Below are 20,281 nucleotides of genomic sequence, written 5' to 3'. Positions count from 1 at the left end.
AATCCTGAAAAGTCCAAAGTGGGAGGGGCGTTTTTGATTTAAGGGGTATTTGATCTTGAGGTGTACCCAAACTTGGGGAGGGGGTTCTGGTCTGCTCTGGTAGTGAGGTTCTTGGATAGCTCGGATGGAGGTTGAGTGCTTTTCTATGTGGCTCAGATTCGGGGGTTAAGGTGGGGGGTGATCCAATCCCCAATGTGGGGGAGAGGATTCAAAAGCAAAGCCCTTAAGCACCCCCCACCTCCCCCCCCCCCACCGCCGTACCCCAATTCAGTGTGGCATTTTTAGCTATCTGGTATCTAATGGGGAAATTAGGTCAGTCAAACTTTAACCTGTAAATATGTTCGGGATTTTACAGTCTTGCTTGTTCCAATGCTGTAAAATCCTGCCCGTTGTCAACGGACATTTCAATTGTGACCATTAAGTCAGAGAGCGTAACATAATGTAAAATATTTCAATGGTCCAACTCGCCTGCTCGGAGGCCTTACCAGGCCAGTCACTGACCCAACACTGTGAAAATCACACGTGGTGGTTGGATGGTGTCTAAATTGAGTTGTTCTTTGAATTTATATCATTAAATTGTGGGTGGCACGGTGGCACAGTGGTTAGCACTACTGCCTCACAGCAACAGGGACCCGCTTTCACTTCCTGGCTTAAGCCATCGTCTGCGCGGAGTCTGCACATTCTCCCCATGTCTGCTTGGGTTTCCTCCGGGTGCTCCAGTTTCCTCCCACATCTCAAAGATGTGCACGTTAGGTGGATTGGCAATGCTAAATTGCCCCTTAGTGTCCAAAGATGTCCAGGTTAGGTGGATTGGCCATGCTAAATTGCCACTTAGTGTCCAAAGATGTGTAGGTTAGGTGGATTGGCCATGCTAAATTGCCACTTAGTGTCCAAAGATGTGCAGGTGAGGTGGATTGGCCATGCTAAATTGCTCCTTCGTGTCCAGAGATGTGCGGGTTAGGTGGATTGGCCACGCTAGGTTGCCCCTTAGTGAGCAAAGTTGTGTCGGTTAGGTGGATCGGCCATGCTAAATTGCCCCTTACTGTCCAAAGATCTGCTGGTTCGGTGGATTGGTCGTGCTAAATGCCCTCTTAGTGTCCGAAGATGTGCAGGTTCAGTGGATTGGTCATGTTAATTTGCCCCTTCGTATCCAAAGATGTGTTGGATTGATTTGCTATGTTAAATGTTTGGGATACAGGGATAGTCATGATGTGGAGATAAAATATTGTGAATAAAATTGTGACCAAATAAACCTGTTGGACTTTGACCTGGTGTTGTTAAACTTCATACAGGGATAGGGCAGGGCAGCGGGCTTAGTTAAGGAACTCTGTCAGGGAGTCGATGCAGCCTCGATGGTTTGATAAGCTTGCACAAAGCCAACTTGTAGTAAGAAAGGCAAATTCGAACAAGGTGCAAATTTAAGATGAATTTAGCTAAAAAAACATGGAGCAGGGGTTAGAGACCATAAGAAATAGGAACAGAAGTAGGCCATTCGGCCCCTCAAACCTGCTCCACTATTTAATAGGATCATGCCTGTTCCGACACTCCTCACTTTCCTGTTCTTTCCCTGTAACCTTTGATCCCCTTACTGATCAAACATCTATCAATCTCAGCTGCAAATGTTTCCAAGAATTCTGCCCCCCACTGCTCTCTGTGACAAGGAGTTCCAAAGACTCACAGCCCTCTGAAAGGAGAAATTCCTCCTCATTTCAGTCTTAAACTGGTGCCCCTTTATTCTGACACTATGCCCTCTGGTCCGAGACTCTCCCATGGAGGGGTTGGGAGGGGGGGGGGTGTGGCGGCGCGGGGGGAATATCCTCTCAGCATTCACCCTGTAAAGGCTCTGGAGAATCATATATGTTTCAATGAGATCACCTCTCATTCTTCTAAATTCCAATGAGCGGGAGGCCAAGTCCTCGTGGTATTATTGCCAGATTATTATTCTGGAAACGAATATTCTCTGGACACGGGTTTGAATCCCGCCAAGGCAGATGTTGCAATTCGAATTAAAAACAAATCTGAAATTAAGAATCTGCTGATGACTGTGAAACCATTGTCGATTGTCGGGAAAACCCGTATGGTTCGCTGATGTCCTTTAGGGAAGGAAATCTGCCGCCCTTACCCGGCCTGGCCTACATGAGACTCCAGAGCCAAAAGCAATATGGTTGACTCTCAACTGCCCTCAGACAACTAGGGATGGGCAATAAATGCTGGCCAGACAGCGATGCCCATGTCCCACGACTGAATTGAAAAAATCCTGCTAAAACAATTGCCCCTTAGCGTCCTGAGATGCGTAGGTTAGAGAGATTAGTAGGTAAGATATGTCGGGATATGGGGGTAGGGCCTGGGTGGGATTGTGGTCGGTGCAGACTCGATGGGCCGAATGGCCTCTTTCTGTACTGTAGGCTTTCCATGATTCTATGGTTTTGTTGGTTGTCAGGTAGGGTCATATGACTGGGTGGAGCTTGGCTTACGGAGAGAATTCAAACTCAGTTGCTTTTTAGGTGCTGCTTTTGAGTTGAGACAGTACAGTGCCCCTCTTTTCCCCATGAATAAATTTGGAAACTAGAAGCTGACAGAGATGAGATGTACTTTTCTGACTGAGGAGAGGGGTAGCACGGTGGCACACTGATTAGCACTGCTGCCTCACAACACCAAGGACCCAGATTTGATTCTCAGCTTGGGTCACTGTCTCTGTGGAGTTTGCACGCTCTCCCGTGTGTCTGCGTGGGTTTCTTCCAGGTGCTCTGGTTTCCCCCCACAAGTCTGAAAGACGTGCTGGTTAGGTGCCTTGGCCGTGCTAAGTTCTCCCTCAGTGTACCCGAACAGGCGCCAGAGTGGGGTGACTTGGGACTTTACACAGCTACTTCATTGCAGTGTTAGTGTAAGCCTACTTGTGACAGAAGTAAAATAAATAAAAAAAACATCCTTCTCTGGAAACTGCTGTCTGGATCTCCATCCAGAATTGTTAAAAGACAGGAAATCTAGCACCACGTCAGCATACTTGTGCTAACTGATTCTGAAGAAAGCTGTGTGTCTATGTGGATATTGCTTCAAATTGGAATAGAGACAGCTCGCTGATACAAATTATATTTTAAGACCATAAGACCATAAGACATAGGAGCGGAAGTAAGGCCATTCGGCCCATCGAGTCCACTCCACCATTCAATCATGGTTGATTTCGACTCCATTTACCCGCTCTCTCCCCATAGCCCTTAATTCCTCGAGAAATCAAGAATTTATCAATTTCTGTCTTGAAGACGCTCAACGTCTCGGCCTCCACAGCCCTCTGTGGCAATGAATTCCACAGACCTACCATTCTCTGGCTGAAGAAATTTCTCCTCATCTCTGTTCTAAAGTGACTCCCTTTTATTCTAAGGCTGTGCCCCCGCGTCCTAGTCTCCCCTGCTAATGGAAACAACTTCCCTACGTCCATCCTATCTAAGCCGTTCATTATCTTGTAAGTTTCTATTAGATCTCCCCTCAACCTCCTAAACTCCAATGAATATAATCCCACGATCCTCAGACGTTCATCGTATGTCAGGCCTACCATTCCTGGGATCATCCGTGTGAATCTCCGCTGGACCCGCTCCAGTGCCAGTATGTCCTTCCTGAGGTGTGGGGCCCAAAATTGCTCACAGTACTCCAAATGGGGCCTAACCAGTGCTCTATAAAGCCTCAGAAGTACATCCCTGCTTTTGTATTCCAAGCCTCTTGAGATAAATGACAACATTACATTTGCTTTCTTAATTACGGACTCAACCTGCAAGTTTACCTTTAGAGAATCCTGGACTAGGACTCCCAAGTCCCTTTGCACTTTAGAACATAGAACATAGAACATAGAACATTACAGCGCAGAACAGGCCCTTCGGCCCACGATGTTGCACCGACCAGTAAAAAAAAAAAACTGTGACCCTCCAACCTAAACCAATTTCTTTTCGTCCATGAACCTATCTACGGATCTCTTAAACGCCCCCAAACTAGGCGCATTTACTACTGATGCTGGCAGGGCATTCCAATCCCTCACCACCCTCTGGGTAAAGAACCTACCCCTGACATCGGTTCTATAACTACCCCCCCTCAATTTAAAGCCATGCCCCCTCGTGCTGGATTTCTCCATCAGAGGAAAAAGGCTATCACTATCCACCCTATCTAAACCTCTAATCATCTTATATGTTTCAATAAGATCCCCTCTTAGCCGCCGCCTTTCCAGCGAAAACAATCCCAAATCTCTCAGCCTCTCCTCATAGGATCTCCCCTCCATACCAGGCAACATCCTGGTAAACCTCCTCTGCACCCTCTCCAAAGCCTCCACATCCTTCCTGTAATGTGGGGACCAGAACTGCACACAGTACTCCAAGTGCGGCCGCACCAGAGTTGTGTACAGTTGCAACATAACGCTACGACTCCTAAATTCAATCCCCCTACCAATAAACGCCAAGACACCATATGCCTTCTTAACAACCTTATCTACTTGATTCCCAACTTTCAGGGATCTATGCACACATACACCTAGATCCCTCTGCTCCTCCACACTATTCAAAGTCCTCCCGTTAGCCCTATACTCAACACATCTGTTATTCCTACCAAAGTGGATTTTGTCACCGTTCAGAATTTTGTCACCGTTCAGAAAATAGTCCATGCCTCTATTCTTTTTTCCAAAGTGCACGACCTCGCACTTGCCCACGTTGAATTTCATCAGCCACTTCTTGGACCACTCTCCTAAACTGTCTAAATCTTTCTGCAGCCTCCCCACCTCCTCAATACTACCTGCCCCTCCACCTATCTTTGTATCATCGGCAAACTTGGCCAGAATGCCCCCAGTCCCGTCATCTAGATCGTTAATATATAAAGAGAACAGCTGTGGCCCCAACACTGAACCCTGCGGGACACCACTTGTCACCGGTTGCCATTCTGAGAAAGAACCTTTTATCCCAACTCTCTGCCTTCTGTCTGACAGCCAATCGTCAATCCATGTTAGTACCTTGCCTCGAATACCATGGGCCCTTATTTTACTCAGCAGTCTCCCGTGAGGCACCTTGTCAAAGGCCTTTTGGATGTCAAGATAGATAACATCCATTGGCTCTCCTTGGTCTACCCTATTTGTTATCTCTTCAAAGAACTCTAACAGGTTTGTCAGGCACGACCTCCCCTTACTAAATCCATGCTGACTTGTCCTAATCCGACCCTGCACTTCCAAGAATTTAGAAATCTCATCCTTAACGATGGATCCTAGAATTTTGCCAACAACTGAGGTTAGGCTAATTGGCCTATAATTTTCCATCTTTTTTCTTGTTCCCTTCTTGAACAGTGGGGTTACAACAGCAATTTTCCAATCCTCTGGGACTTTCCCTGACTCCAGTGACTTTTGAAAGATCATAACTAACGCCTCCACTATTTCTTCAGCTATCTCCTTTAGAACTCTAGGATGCAGCCCATCTGGGCCTGGAGATTTATCAATTTTCAGACCTTTTAGTTTCTCTAGCACTTTCACCTTTGTGATGGCAACCATATTCAACTCTGCCCCCTGACTTTCCTGAATTGTTGGGATATTACTCATGTCTTCTACTGTGAAGACTGACGCAAAGTACTTATTAAGTTCCTCAGCTATTTCCTTGTCTCCCATCAGTAGATTACCAGCGTCATTTTGGAGCGGCCCAATGTCTACTTTTGCCTCCCGTTTGTTTTTAATGTATTTAAAGAAACCTTTAATATCATTCCTAATGTTACTGGCAAGCCTACCTTCATATTTGATCCTCTCCTTCCTTATTTCTCTCTTTGTTATCCTCTGTTTGTTTTTATAGCCTTCCCAATTTTCTGACTTCCCACTACTCTTTGCCACATTATAGGCTCTCTCTTTTGCCTTGATGCATTCCCTGACTTCTTTTGTCAGCCATAGCTGCCTAATCCCCCCTCTGATAACCTGTCTTTTGTTTGGGATGAACCTCTGCACTGTGTCCTCAATTACTCCCAGAAACTCCTGCCATTGCTGTTCTACTGTCTTTCCCACTAGGCTCTGCTTCCAGTCGATTTTTGTCAGTTCCTCCCTCATGCGCCTGTAATTACCTTTATTTAACTGTAGAACCTTCACATCTGATTCTGCCTTCCTTCTTTCAAATTGCAGACTGAATTCTACCATATTATGATCACTGCTTCCTAAGTGTTCCCTTACTTTAAGATATTTTATCACGTCTGGCTCATTACATAACACTAAGTCCAGAATAGCCTGTTCCCTCGTGGGCTCCATCACAAGCTGTTCCAAAAAGCCATCCTGTAAACATTCAATGAATTCCCTTTCTTTGGGTCCACTGGCAACATTATTTACCCAGTCCACCTGCATATTGAAATCCCCCATGATCACTGTGACCTTGCCTTTCTGACATGCCCTTTCTATTTCGTGGTGCATTTTGTGCCCCTGGTCCTGACCACTGTCAGGAGGCCTGTACATAACTCCCATTATGGTTTTTTTGCCTTTGTGGTTCCTCAACTCTACCCACACAGACGTCACATCGTCTGACCCTATGTCGTTTAGTGCTATTGATTTAATTTCATTTCTAATTAACAAGGCAACCCCGCCCCCTCTACCCACCTCTCTGTCTTTTCGATAGGTTGTGAATCCCTGGATGTTTAACTGCCAGTCCTGAACCCCCTGCAACCACGTCTCTGTGATGCCTACCACATCATACCTGCCAGTCACAATCTGGGCCACAAGCTCATCTACCTTGTTCCGGACACTGCGGGCATTTAAATATAGCACCTTTAATTCCCTATTGACCGTCCCTTTTTGTTTTCGTAGTGTGGTGGACCTTGGTTTACTGAGCCTTTCCAGACACTGTGTCATATTTTGTGAGATGGGGAATATCGTAACCTCTCCTGAGCGCTGTCTTTTCGTGATTTTTTGTAATCCTAAGCAGCTACACTTCCCACTGATTCACCTCTTGGTTCCCTGACTTTCCCTTCCCCCCCCCCCAATCTCTAGTTTAAAGTCCTATTGACCACCCTATTTACTCTCTTCGCCAGAACACTGATCCCAGCTCGGTCCAGGTGGAGACCATCCCAACGGTATAGGTCCCCCCTGCCCCAAAACTGATGCCAGTGTCCCATGAAAAAGAACCCCTCTTTCCCACACCACTCGTTCAGCCACGTGTTAACTTCCCCTATTCTTGCCTCCCTATGCCAATTTGCACGTGGCTCGGGCAGTAATCCGGAGATTATGACCCTTGAGGACCTGTTTTTTAATTTGATTTTCTCATGTTTGAGCATTTTAATTGGTTAGAAAAGTATGCTAATTCATTTCGTTTTATTCTAATTGTGTTCTTAAGTAAAATTTGAGTTGATAAAAGCTTCCTAGTGGATCAACTGAATCATACCTGGAGTGAAACACATTATGCTCACCCTATTCGTGGAATCATATCATCCCGACAGTGCAGAAGGAGGCCATTTGGCCCATCGAGCTCGCATTGAGAACAATCCACCCAGACTCTATCCCCATAACCCCACATGTTTACCCTGCTAACCCTTCTGACACTAAGGGGCAATTCAGCATGGCCAATCCAACTCACCTGCACATCTTTGGACAGTAAGGGACAATTTAGCATGGCCAATCCACCTAACCGGCACAGCTTTCGATACGAAGGGGCAATTTAGCATGGCCAATCCAGGTAACCAGCACATCTTTGAAAACTGAGGGGCAATTTACCAAGGCCAATCCACCTAACCAGCACATCTTTGGACACTAAGGGGCAATTTAGCATGGCCAATTCACCTAACCTGCACATTTCTGGGACACTAAGGGGCAATTTACCATGGCCAATCCACCTAACCTATACATTTTTGGACACTAAGGGGCAATTTAACATGGCCTATCCATCTCACCCATCACATCTTTGGACACTAAGGGACAATTTAGCATGGCCAATCCATCCAACCTACACATCTTTGGAGTGTGGGACACAACCGGAGCAGCCGGAGGAAACCCACAGAGTCATGGGGAGAATGTGCAAACTTCAAACAGACAGTGACCCGAGGCCGGAATTGAGCCTGGGTCCTTGGCGCTGTGAGGCTGCAGTACTAACCACTGTGCCACCGTGCTGCCCGAGTGCCACTGTGCCACCTAATGCCAGAATGAAATGTAAAAGTTGGGGTCTCGGATAAGAGCGTAATATACCTTGGAGTTTCTGATCTGTTTGCCAATGATATATCTATAAAATAAGATACTGGGGGCTGAACCTTGCAGCCATCAGGAGTTGTTTGACCAGACTGATGCATAAATGTGCAAACCTCTCCGTTGGAAATGCAATGCCTTTATTATAAGTCAAAATCGTCCACTTGGCAGAAACATAGAAACATAGAAACTGGAAGCAGGAGTCGGCCATTCGTCACTTTGAGACTGATCTGCCATTCATTATGATCATGGCTGATCATCGAATTCAATATCCTGATCCCCCACCGCCCCCCTCCCCCCCCCCGCCTTGCCACTATATCCCTTGATCCCTTTAGCCCCAAGAGCTATATCTGATTTCTTCTTGAAATCACACGACATTTTGGTCTCAGCTACTTTCTGTGGTCGTGAATTCCACATATTCACCACCCTCTGCATGTAGAAATTTCTCCTCACCTCAGTTCTAAAAGTTTCACCACTTATCCTAAAACTATGACACCCTTGTTCTGGACTCACCCCACCATCGGGAACAGGTGACAAAGTGTGTCGGAGGCACATATTCATAGATCATTTGCAAATAGCAATATAGATGGACTATTCCAGTAAAATTCAGAAAAAGAACAATTATGCAAGAGCTATTATTGAAAAGAATGGAATTTGTTGAGTGTATTCAGGAGGAATTTCTCATTCAGTCTGTGGATGGCCCGACTAGAGAGGGGCCAAAACTTGACCTTCTCTTGGGAATTAAGGAAGGGCAGGTGACAGAAGTGTTAGTGAGGGATCACTTTGGGACCAGTGACCATAATTCTATTAGTTTTAAGATAGCTATGGAGAATGATAGGTATGGCCCAAAAGTTAAAATTCTAAATTGAGGTAAGGCCAATTTTGATGGTATCAGACAAGAACTTTCAAAAGTTAATTGGAGGAGTCTCTGGGAAGGCAAAGGGACGTCTGGTAAGTGACAGGCTTTCAAAAGTGTGTTAACCAAGGTTCAGGGTAAATGCATTCCTCTCAGAGTGAAAGGCAAGGCTTGGCAGAAGTAGGGAACCCTAGATGACTCGGGATAATGAGGCCCTGGTCAAGAAGAAGAAAGATGCACATGACATGCATAGGCAGCTGGGATCAAGTGAATCCCTTGAAGAGTATAGGGGCTGTAGGAGTAGAGTTAAGAGAGAAATCAGGAGGGCAAAAACGGGACACGAGATCGTTTTGGCAGATGAGGCAAAGGAGAATCCGAAGAGCTTCTACATATACATAAAGGCCAAAAGAGTAACAAGAGAGCGTAAGGCCTCTTAAGGATCAACACGGTCATCTATGTGCGGATCCACAAGAGATGGGTGAGATCCTAAATGAATATTTCTCATCAGTATTTACTATCGAGAAAAGCATGGATGTTAGGGAACTTGGGGAAATAAATAGTGATATCTTGAGGAGTGTACATATTACACAGAACGAGGTGCTGGAAGTCCTAAAGCGCATCAAGGTAGGTAAATCCCCGGGACCTGATGAGGTATATCCAGGACAGTGTGGGAGGCTCGGGAGGAGATTGCGGGTCCCCTCGCCGAGATATTTGAATCATCAGGTGAGGTGCCTGAAGATTGGAGAGTGGCAAATGTTGTGCCTTTGTTTAAAACGGGCTGCAGGGAAAAGCCTGGGAACTACAGCCCAGTGAGCCTTACATCTGTAGTGGGTAAGTTGTTGGAAGATATAATGAGAGACAGGATCTGCAGGCATTTAGAGACGCAAGAACTGACTAGGGACAGTCAGCATGGCTTTGTGAGTGGAAAATCATGTCTCACCAATTTGATTGCGTTTTTTGAAGGGTAACCAAGAAGGTAGATGAGGGCAGTGCAGTTGATGTTGTCTACATGGACTTTAGCAAGGCCTTTTATAAGGTACTGCATGGTAGATTGTTGCATCAGATTAAATCTCACCGGATCCAGGGTGAGGTATCGAAATGAATACAAAATTGGCTTCTTGACAGAAGCCAGAGGGTGGTTGTGGAGGGTTGTTTTTCAAACTGGAGGCCTGTGACCAGCGGTGTGCCTCAGTGATCAGTGCTTGGTCCACTGTTATTTGTCATTTATCCCAATGATTTGGATGAAAATATAGGAGGCATGGTTAGTAAGTTAACAGATGACACCAAGATTGGTGGCATAGTGGACAGTGAAAGAAGTTATCTTCAATTGCAACGGGGTGTTGATCAATTGGGCCAGTGGGCTGACAAATGGCAGATGGAGCTTAATTTAGACAAATTCGCGGTGATGCATTTTGGTAGATTGTACCAGGGCAGGAATTAGTTAATGGTAGGGCACTGGGAAGAGTTACAGGACAAAGTGATCTCGGAGTACATGTTCATAACTCCTTAAAAGCGGAGTCACAGGTGGACAGAGTGGCGAAGAAGGCATTCGGCATGCTTGGTTTCATCAGTCAGAACATTGAATACAGGGGTTGGGACATCTTGTTCAAGTTGTACAAGACATTGGTAAGGCCACACTTGGAATACTGTGTGTAGTTCTTGTCACCTTATTATAGAAAGGGTATTATTAAATTAGAAAGAGTGCAGAAACGATTTACTAGGATGCTCCTGGGACTTGATGGTTTGTGTTATAAGGAGAGGCTGGATAGATTGGGACTTTTTTCTCTGGAGCATAGGAGATTGAGGGGTGATGTTGTAGAGGCCTATAAAATAATGAGGGGCACAGATCAGCTGGATAGTCAACATATTTTCCCAAAGGTAGGGGAGTAAAAAACGAGGGGGCATAGGTTTAAGGTGAGAGGGGAGAGATACAAAAGTGTCCAGAGGGGCAATTTCTTTACACAGAGCGTGGTGAGTGTCTGGAACAAGCTGCCAGAGGTAGTAGTAGAGGCGGGTACAATTTTGTCTTTTAAAAAGCATTTAGATAGTTACATGGGTAAGATGGGTATAGAGGGATATGGGCCAAATGCGGGAAATTTGGATTAGTTTAGGGGTTTAAAAAAAAGGGCGGCATTGACATGTTTCGCCGAAGGGACTGTTTCCATGCTGTAAACCTCTATGACTCTATGACTCTAATTAAACCAGATAAAATTTAACATTCAAGTGACATCTAATCTTGGTAAAACAACTTAGCACGCCGTGTCCAATATTATATTTCATATGTCCAAGAAAAATGACATTTCTGGATTGTCGAAAGTGCAATTATTTTAACTATGATTGTCCGAGATTTGACGGAACTTCACTATTAGTTGCATTATTAAGAGTTTACTAATCTTATCTTTTCCTGACCCTGATCCATATATTCGATTTCTATAGCTATGAAACATTCACATACTTACAGATGATATTATATATTAATATAACCAGGTTACGCCATTGTAGTTAGTGATCCACAGTCAGTAAAATTGTACAGCAACAAATCGTCCAAATTAAGCAACTTATCCATAGAATCTCTTCAGTGAGACAGAGGCCATTAGAACTATCGAATCTGCACCGGCTCTCTGAAAGAGAATCTTACCCAGGCACACCCCTGTGAACCTACCATTTACTATGGATAATCCACCCAACTCACACATCTTTGGACACTGAGGGGTGATTTAGCATGACCAATCGACCTAGCCTGCACATCTTTGGACACTGATGGATAATTTAGCATGACCAATCCACCTCCCCTGCACATCTTTGGACACTAAGGGGTCATTTGGCATGTCCAACCCTCCAGGGACTCACGTTCAATTTCCAGCTTGGGTCACTCTCTGTGTGGTGTTTTCACATTCTCTCCGTGCCTGTTTGGGTTTCCTCCGGGTGCTCCGGTTTACTCCTCCAGTCCAAAAGACGTGCTGGTTAGGTGCATTGGCTGTGCTAAATTCTCCCTCATTGAACCCGAACAGGCACCGGAGTGTGGCGACTCAGGTATCTTCACAGAAACTTCATTGCAGAGCTAATGCGAGCCTACTTGTGACACTAATAAATGAACTTAAATCTAATTTGCACACCTTGGTATGTGGGGAAAACCTGAGCATGCAGAGGAAGTCCTCATGGGCAGTGAGAGAACTTACAAACTCCACGCAGACAGTAACACAAAGCCGGAATTGAACGCGGGTCCCTGGTGTTGTAAGGCGACAGTGCTAACCACCGCGCCACCGTTCCTATACAACAATGACCAACTAGATGAATCTGATACAATATGGAGCACATTACATAGGCTCACACACACATTCACACAACGCCAAGGACCAGTGTCCCTTACCAGGAACGCCAATGATAGCGAGGATTGAGCAACATATTTTCAGGGCAAGTTTAGCTTCAAGATGCATTTTCTGTGTGCAGAGATCTGCTTCTCCGTGCTGCAGACGCGTTGTCTTTGTTCAGTTCCGAGTCACTACGCTCCGAGATCCCTTAATTTATAGACTTTGGGATTCACAAGGGGATACGATGGTTGCAAGATCATTCAACGTCAGAGCTGTTTTCTCAAAGATAAGGTGAACAACAAGATAATTGCAATGAGTGCATTTCCTCTTGTGACTATATAAATTTCAGATTATTGCTTCGCTGGACAGTTCCATTCATATTACTTAGCGATTAAATATTCAACGTGTTATTCTGCCAACAACTGGGAAATTCTAACACTATCATTTAGGGTCGCACAGTGGCACGGTCGTTGGCAATGCTGCTTGACAGCGCCAGGGACCCGCGTTCATTTCTGGGCCAAGGTTGACTGTCTGTGTGGAATTTGCATGTTCTCCCCATGTCTGCATGGGTTTCCTCTGGGTGCTCCGGTTACCTCCCACAGTCCAATGATGTGCAGGTTAGGTGGATTGGCAATGCTTAAGTTCTCCTCAACGTCAGAGGATTAGAAGGGTAAATACATGGGGATGCGGGGATAGGGCCTTTGTCGGATTGTGGTGGGTACAGACATCTTCTCCACTGTAGGGATTCCATGATTCTATGATCAGTGTTTTCAGTAGCCCAGTACATCACGCAAACCAGCTGCCCATCCATTGACTCTGTCTACACTTCCCACTGCCTTGGAAAAGTTCCAGCACAACTAAGGACTCCACGCACCCCGGACATACTCTCTTCCACCTTCTTCTGTTGGGAAAAAGATACGAAAATCTGAGGTCACATACCAACTGACTCAAGAACAGCTTCTTCCCTGCTGCCATCAAACGTTTGGACTTACCTTGCGTTAAGTTGTTCTTTCTCTACACCCTAGCTATGACTGTAACATACCTTTCTGCAACCTCTCCTTTCCTTCTCCCCTATGTACTCTATGAACAGTATGCTTTGTCTGGAGCACACACAAGAAACAATACTTTTCACTGCATCCCAATTCATGCGACAATAATCAATCAAATCAAGTCAGTGATATCATTGGATTTCAACATTTCTGGTCTTTGAAATCTTTCTTGAATAAAGATTAATCCCAGTTCATTTCTGTCTCAAGTGGACATGATCCCATGGCCTCTATTGAATGATGGGCAGGTGAAGGGTTACTCCTTGTTTTCCACAACAGTATTAATCATTCAACCAATAACATTGAAGAAAACAATTTACCTGGTCACTACATCGCTCTTTTGGGGGATCTTGCTATTGCCTCTGACATTTCTGCAAAACTACAACAGTAATTGCAGTTTGGAAAGTATTTTCATGGCGATGGCCTGGGGTATTATCACTCGGCTATTAATCTAGAAACTCAGCTAATGTTCTGGGGACCCGGGTTCCATTCCCGCCATGGCAGACGGTGGAATTTGAATTCAATAAAAAAAATCTGGAATTAAGAATCTACTGATGACCCACTGTCGATTCTCAGAAAAACCCATCTGGTTCACCAATGTCCTTTAGGAAAGGAAATCTGCCATCCTTACCTGGTCTGGCCTACATGTGATTCCAGAGCCACAACAATGTGGTTGACTCTTAACTGCCCTCAGGCAACTAGGTTTGGGCAATAATTGCTGGCCAGCCAGCGATGCCCATGTCCCACAAATGAATTAAATAAAAATTGAAGTATACACAGAGGTTTTGTCCGAATAATGTAAGAAAAATATGAGGATCATAAATAAGGTACAAATCATAGAATCCCTACAGTGCAGAAAGAGGCCATTCGGCCCATCCAGTCTGCACCGACCACAATCCCACTCAGACCCTTTACCTGTACCCTGACATATTTACCCACTAATCCCTCTGGACTACGCATCTCGTGATACTAAGGGGTAATTTAGCATGGCCAATCAACCCAACCCGCACATCTCTGGATTATGGGAGGAAATCGGAGCACCCGGAGGAAACCCATGTAGACACAGGGAGAATGTGCAAACGCCACACAGACAGTGACCCAAGCCGGGAATCGAACGCGCGTTGCGAGAGCTGCGAAGCAGCAGTGCTAACCGTTGTGCAACCGTGCCGCCCGATAACACCAAGATGACAAAAGAACTGAGATGTTATAAAAGGCAATATAGATATGTATGTTAGGTGGATTGACGACGCTACATTATACCTAGTGGGGATAAAGTCTTAGTATTGCTACCAGTTGTAGTTGAACTTTTAAAAGCAAGGTTTAGTGGGCCTTATCAAATTGAATGGGAATTGAGTGAAGGGAATTATTTGATAAATACACCAGATAGAAGGAAATCTCACAGAGTGTGCCATGTGAATATGCTTAAAAGGTATTTTGATCGGGAAGCAAAACAGAAGAAGGATCTTTTAATGGTTATAACTCAAAGTGAAGAACTCTGAATGACTCTGAACTTGACTTTCCTCAAATTAAATTGAATAATGAGGAAGTTCTTGGGAATTTTGATAAATTATTGAGTTACCTTCCAGAGGAAAATTGAACTGACCTGAAAGAGTTATTAATATCACATGGACAAAAATGTGGGAATACACCGGGAAGAATTAAAATGATTCTGAACCAAACAGTTGTAAAAAATGCTGTTCCAATTCAACAACATCCTTGCAGACATGACCTTTTCAAGTAGGCACAGGGTCAGAAGGAGAAGCTGATGTTTACTCAGTCTGAGATGCAGCAGCCTAAACTCTTGAACAATCACATAAACTGGTGAAGTTGGAGATGGAGAACCAGTTACTCGTCAATAATGTGAACTCAGAAATTGCGCAGGATTGGAGACTGATACACGACAAGATGCCTGTTTTGGAACATGTTCTTGAGTTGTTCAAATTACCTGAATGTAAATTGCACGACTGTCAAAACAGCACATCATCTATCTGAAGAAAAGTGTAGTTGAATAAACAATCATGTATATTCTCAAAAAGGAGATTGAGAAGTGAAAGTATCATGCTAATATGGATCAAAGGAAAGGACAACAACATGAAATGAGACTGTTTGCCACAACTGTACCATGATCTCAAACGAACTGCTGGAACTATGGTTCTGTACAGCCTGCAGAGATGTGGATAGCCAGTAAAATGGTACGGAACGCAGCAGGTGGCGAAATAAATTAAGATGGTTTCCACAGCAGTGTAACTGCCACAGTGGTTTTGGGAACCATGGTCGAAATGGGTTCTGACAGCAAGGAAGACAATCTGAGGCATGTCTTTGCCAAACAATATGTGTACAAGTGATGGTGCAGATCCAGAGCAAACAAAGGAGTTGAATTGTTTGGCAGAGGAGGAGTTAAGGCCAATTAACAAGATAGGGGACAGATATAAAATGACCTTACTGAATGGCCCAGACTACACACATGTATTATGTTATTCTCCTGATCCTGCCTAGTTCTGTGGGGACATTACCAGAGCTAATTTATCGTCGTAATGACAAAGGTGAGCTCGCCTTTGGCATCAAGGCAGGATTAAGGACTGAAGGAGCCTTGGAGATGAAACACTTTGTCACGAATGTGATAAAAGAAGAAGGAGTGGAAGACAAGGACCAAAAGATGACACAAAGATTAGTCGGGTGGTTAACAGTGAGGCGGAGTGTCTTGGGCTACAGGAAGACATAGAAGGATTCGCCAAATGGGCAGATAAGTGTCAGATGGAATTTCACCCTGAAAAGTGCGGGGTGAGACACTTTGCAAGGAGTAATTTGAAAAGGAAGTATTCAATAAATGGTGACATTCGGAAGTTTTGTGGAACAAAGGGACCTTGGTGTGTTTGTTCACAGATCTCTGAAGGCGGAAAGCATGTGATTAGGGTGGTGACAAAGGCACATGGGACACTTACCTTTATCAATCGAGGCGATTACAAAAGCAGGGAAGTCTTGTTAGAGTTGTTCAGAACATTGGTGAGGCCACAGCTGTGTGCACTTCTGGTCGCCACCTTATTGGAAGGATGTGATTGCACTGGAGGGGGTGCAGAGGAGATTTACCAGGATGCGGTCTGGGATGGAACATTTAAGTTATGAAAAGCGGTTGGGTTGGCTTGGGTTGTTTGCATTGGAGCAGAGAAGACTTAGGGGTGACCCAATCGAGATGTACAAGATTAAGAACGTCACGGACAGAGTGAATAAGGAGGAGTTGTTACCCTTAGTTGAAGGGTCAGTCACAAGGGGACATAGGTTCAGGGTGAGGGGCAGGAGATTTCAAACGTAATAGAGAGCAATGTGGGTGAAAGGCTTCTGAAATGTGCTCTGGAGTGCTTTTACAGAAGAATTTTTGAAAGCAAACGATGATGGAGATTGTTTCTGGATCTTTGTGTTGGGCAATGATTTGAGTCAAGTAGACCAAGTATCATAGAATCATACAATTCCTACAGTGCCATTCGGCCCATTGAGTCGGCACTGACTGCATTTTTGTGTGCAAGATTATGAGGAGCATGGACAGAATGGATAAGGATCAGCTATCCCCCCTAGTTGAAGGGTCAGTCACGAGGCTATATCGGTTCAAGGTGAGGGGCAGGAGGTTGAGGGGGAATGTGAGGAAAAATTGTTTTACTCATAGGATGGTGACGGTCTGGAATGAGCTGCCTGTAAGGGTGGTGGAGACGGGATGCCCCACATCCTTTCAAAATTACCTAAATGAGCACTTGGCACGCCATAACACTCAAGACTATGGGCCAAATACTAGTAAGTGGGATTAGGTGGGAGTTCAAGTGTTTTTAATGGAAGGATGTCCCAGATCATCCACGGCCAGAACCTCTTTGGCTTGAAAGACGGAATGTTGAAGGTAACAATACATACCCAGTTTATTTGATAAATAACGAACAAATGGGAAAGATACAGAGGAGCAGATTCGCAAAGAAATTACAGAGAGGCGGGAAAATGTAGAACTATGAACATGGAAACATAGAAAATAGGTGCAGGAATAGGCCATTTGGCCCTGGGAGCCTGCTTTTCCATTCAATATAACCGTGGCTAATCATGCACTTTCAGTATCTCACTCCGCTTTCTCTCCATACCCTTTGATCCCTTGAACCACAAGGGCCAAGTCAGCTCCCTCTTGAAGATATGTAATGGACTAGCCCCAACAGCTTTCTGTGGTCGAGAATTACACAGTTTTAAAACTCTCTGAGTGCAGAAGTTCTTCCTCATCTCAGCTCTGAATGGCTTACCCCTCATTCTTGGACTGTGACCCTAGTTTTGGACTTCCCAAACATATATATCAGTACATAGAATCCGACAGAGCAGAAGGAGGCCTTTCGGCCCATCGAGTCTGCGCCAACCACAATCCCACCCAGGCCCAATCTCCAGAACTCCATGCATTTACTCGAGCTAGCCCTGCTGACACCAAGGGAGAACTGAGCATGGCCAATCCACCTAACCCGCGCATCTTTGGAGTGTGGGAGGAAACCGGAGCACCCAGAGGAAACCCACACAGACATGGGGAGAACGTGCAGACTCCACACAGAGAGAGACCCAAGCCAGGAATCAAACCCGTGTCCCTGGCACTGTGAGGCAGCAGTGCTAACCACTGTGCCAATCACCACTGTGCCACCGTGCCACCCATCGGGAACAATCTTCCTGGACCCAGCCTTTCCAGTCCCATCAGGAATTGATATGTTTCTATGAGACTCCCTCTCATTCTTCCAAATTTCAGTGAGTATAAGCCCAGCCGATCCAGTCTCTCTTCATGTGTCAGTCCTGGTATTCCAGGAATCAGTCTCATGAACATTTACTGGACTCCCTCAATAGCAAGAGTGTCATTCCTCAGACTAGGAAACCAAAACTGCACACAATACTCAAGGTGTGTCCTCAACAAGGCCCTATATAGCTGCAGCAAGTTATACTGTCCCAAGTGCTGGTAGATGGGATTAGGTGGGAGTTCAGGTCTTTCTAATGGGTCGGTGCAGACTTGATGGGCCGAAGGGCCTCTTCTGCGCTGTCTGATTCTATGATTCTATGATTTTGAGAGTTGTTCTGCTGTTGTGTAAAATGCCTCTGTGTTGTCGTAAATATGCTTCCGGCTATGTAAATTTGATCCATCTTGTGTTAATGTTTTCTCTGTTCTGTTAGTATGTCCCCTGCTCTGTAAACGTACGTGTTCCCTGCTGTTTAAAAATATTCTCCGTTTTCATTTTTGGCTGGAAGTTTTCTTCCTGGTCTGATGTTCGGTGTTGGGTTAACATGTTGCATGTTGTGATAAGATGTTCTTGCGTAAAACTCTGGTTAAACTGTCATTGGATAAGGATGTCCCAATCTGGACTGCATGTTACCCTCTGTTAGTGAGTGAGATTGGCGGAGAAATATTGTATCCAACCCATGTATGTGAGTGAGATTTGTTCTGCATCTGTCAGTCTCCGGTTGTGGTTGCGAGGTTTTATTTGTTTTACCTATTTCGTCAGGCACCTGGGTTCGATTCCCAGCTTGGGTCACTCTCAGTGTGGAGTCTGCATGTTCTCCCCGTGTCTGCGTGGGTTTCCTCCGGGTGCTCCGATTTCCTCCCACAATGTGAAAGATGTGCTGGTTAGGTGCCTTGTCGGTGCTAAATTCTCCCTCAGGTGCCGGAGTGTGGCGACTGGGGGATTTTCATAGTAACTTCATTGTAGTGTTAATGTAAGCCTACTTGTGACACTAATACATAGTGTTAAAACTTCAACTTACGCAAGCTGGTGTCACTGGCCAGGCCAGCATTCATTCCCCTTCTCTAATTTACCTTGAGAATGATATGATGAGCTGCTTTCTTGAACCGCTGCAGTACCAGAGATGTAGGTACACCCACAGTGATGTTAGCCCAACAGTGTTAGGGAGGGATTTTGCCGCAGTGACACTGATGGAGCCGTGATGTGTTTCCAAGTCAGGACGGAGGGTGGCTTGGAGGGGAGTTTCCAGGTGCTGGTGCCCCACGTAGCAGGTAGAGGTGGTGGGTTTGTAGGTGCTGTCTAAAGAGGGTAGATGAAGAAATACTGTTCCCACTGGCAGAGGGGAGAAGGATGTTTTTAATGTGCTGAGTGTTTAGGACCTGGAATCCACTGCCCGAGAGTATAGGCAGCATGAAATCAGGGTTATCAAAGGGGAATGGGATCAGCACCTGAAGAGAACAATGACTGGGAAAGGGACAAGATGAGTTGTTCTTGTACAGAACAGCACACAGAGAAAGGGCCGAATGGTCTCCCTCTTTGTTGTATCTATTCTAAGATTCTATATTTATCAGCGTTGGACTCATTCTGTATCGGTCTGTCTCTGCTGCAACATCTGTGTGATCTTAAGGTGCTTGGGGGTAGGTACAGGGGAAATGTTAGGGGGATGTTTTTCACACAGAGGGTGGTGGGCGAGTGGTATCGGCTGCCGTCAGTGGTGGCGGAGGCAAACTCAATAGGGTCTTTTAAGAGACTCCTGGATGAGTACATGGGACTTAATAGGATGGAGGGTTATAGGTAGGCCTAAAAGGTAGGGATATGTTCGGCACAACTTGTGGGGCCTAAGGGCCTGTTTTGTGCTGTAGTTTTTCTATGTTTCTTCTATGTTTCTATATTCATTATAAATGTACTTGTGTCTGAGACACTTTGCAAGTCTGTACTCATTCTACCTGGACGATAACTGATTGAAACCGGGCATTTTGGTCTAATTAGTACATGATTCCACACGAACATCTCCATGACAATTCATTCTCCATCGTCTGATTATCCAGAGTTCCCTGAAATACAGCAATGCTAATTGACTCAACTGCTCCAGACAGGAACAAGTTCCACATTACGGAATAATGGGAAAGTCCATTAATATTGAATTCTCTGTGGGATTTAATGCTGAT

The 20,281-nt window shown here is 45.1% G+C and overlaps 1 protein-coding gene across 1 annotated transcript in view; it reads right to left on the bottom strand.

The window, feature by feature from the left end:
- LOC144482259 (putative G-protein coupled receptor 139) overlaps positions 1-20,281 on the bottom strand; it is a 31,468-nt gene that overhangs the window by 1,432 nt on the left and 9,755 nt on the right. The window lies entirely within an intron of this gene.

Source organism: Mustelus asterias, unplaced genomic scaffold (genome assembly GCF_964213995.1).
Source record: "Mustelus asterias unplaced genomic scaffold, sMusAst1.hap1.1 HAP1_SCAFFOLD_35, whole genome shotgun sequence".
NCBI classification, from domain to species: Eukaryota; Metazoa; Chordata; class Chondrichthyes; order Carcharhiniformes; family Triakidae; genus Mustelus; species Mustelus asterias.
The sequence above is the reverse complement of the archived record's forward strand: the minus strand, read 5'-3'. Positions and strand labels throughout refer to the sequence as shown.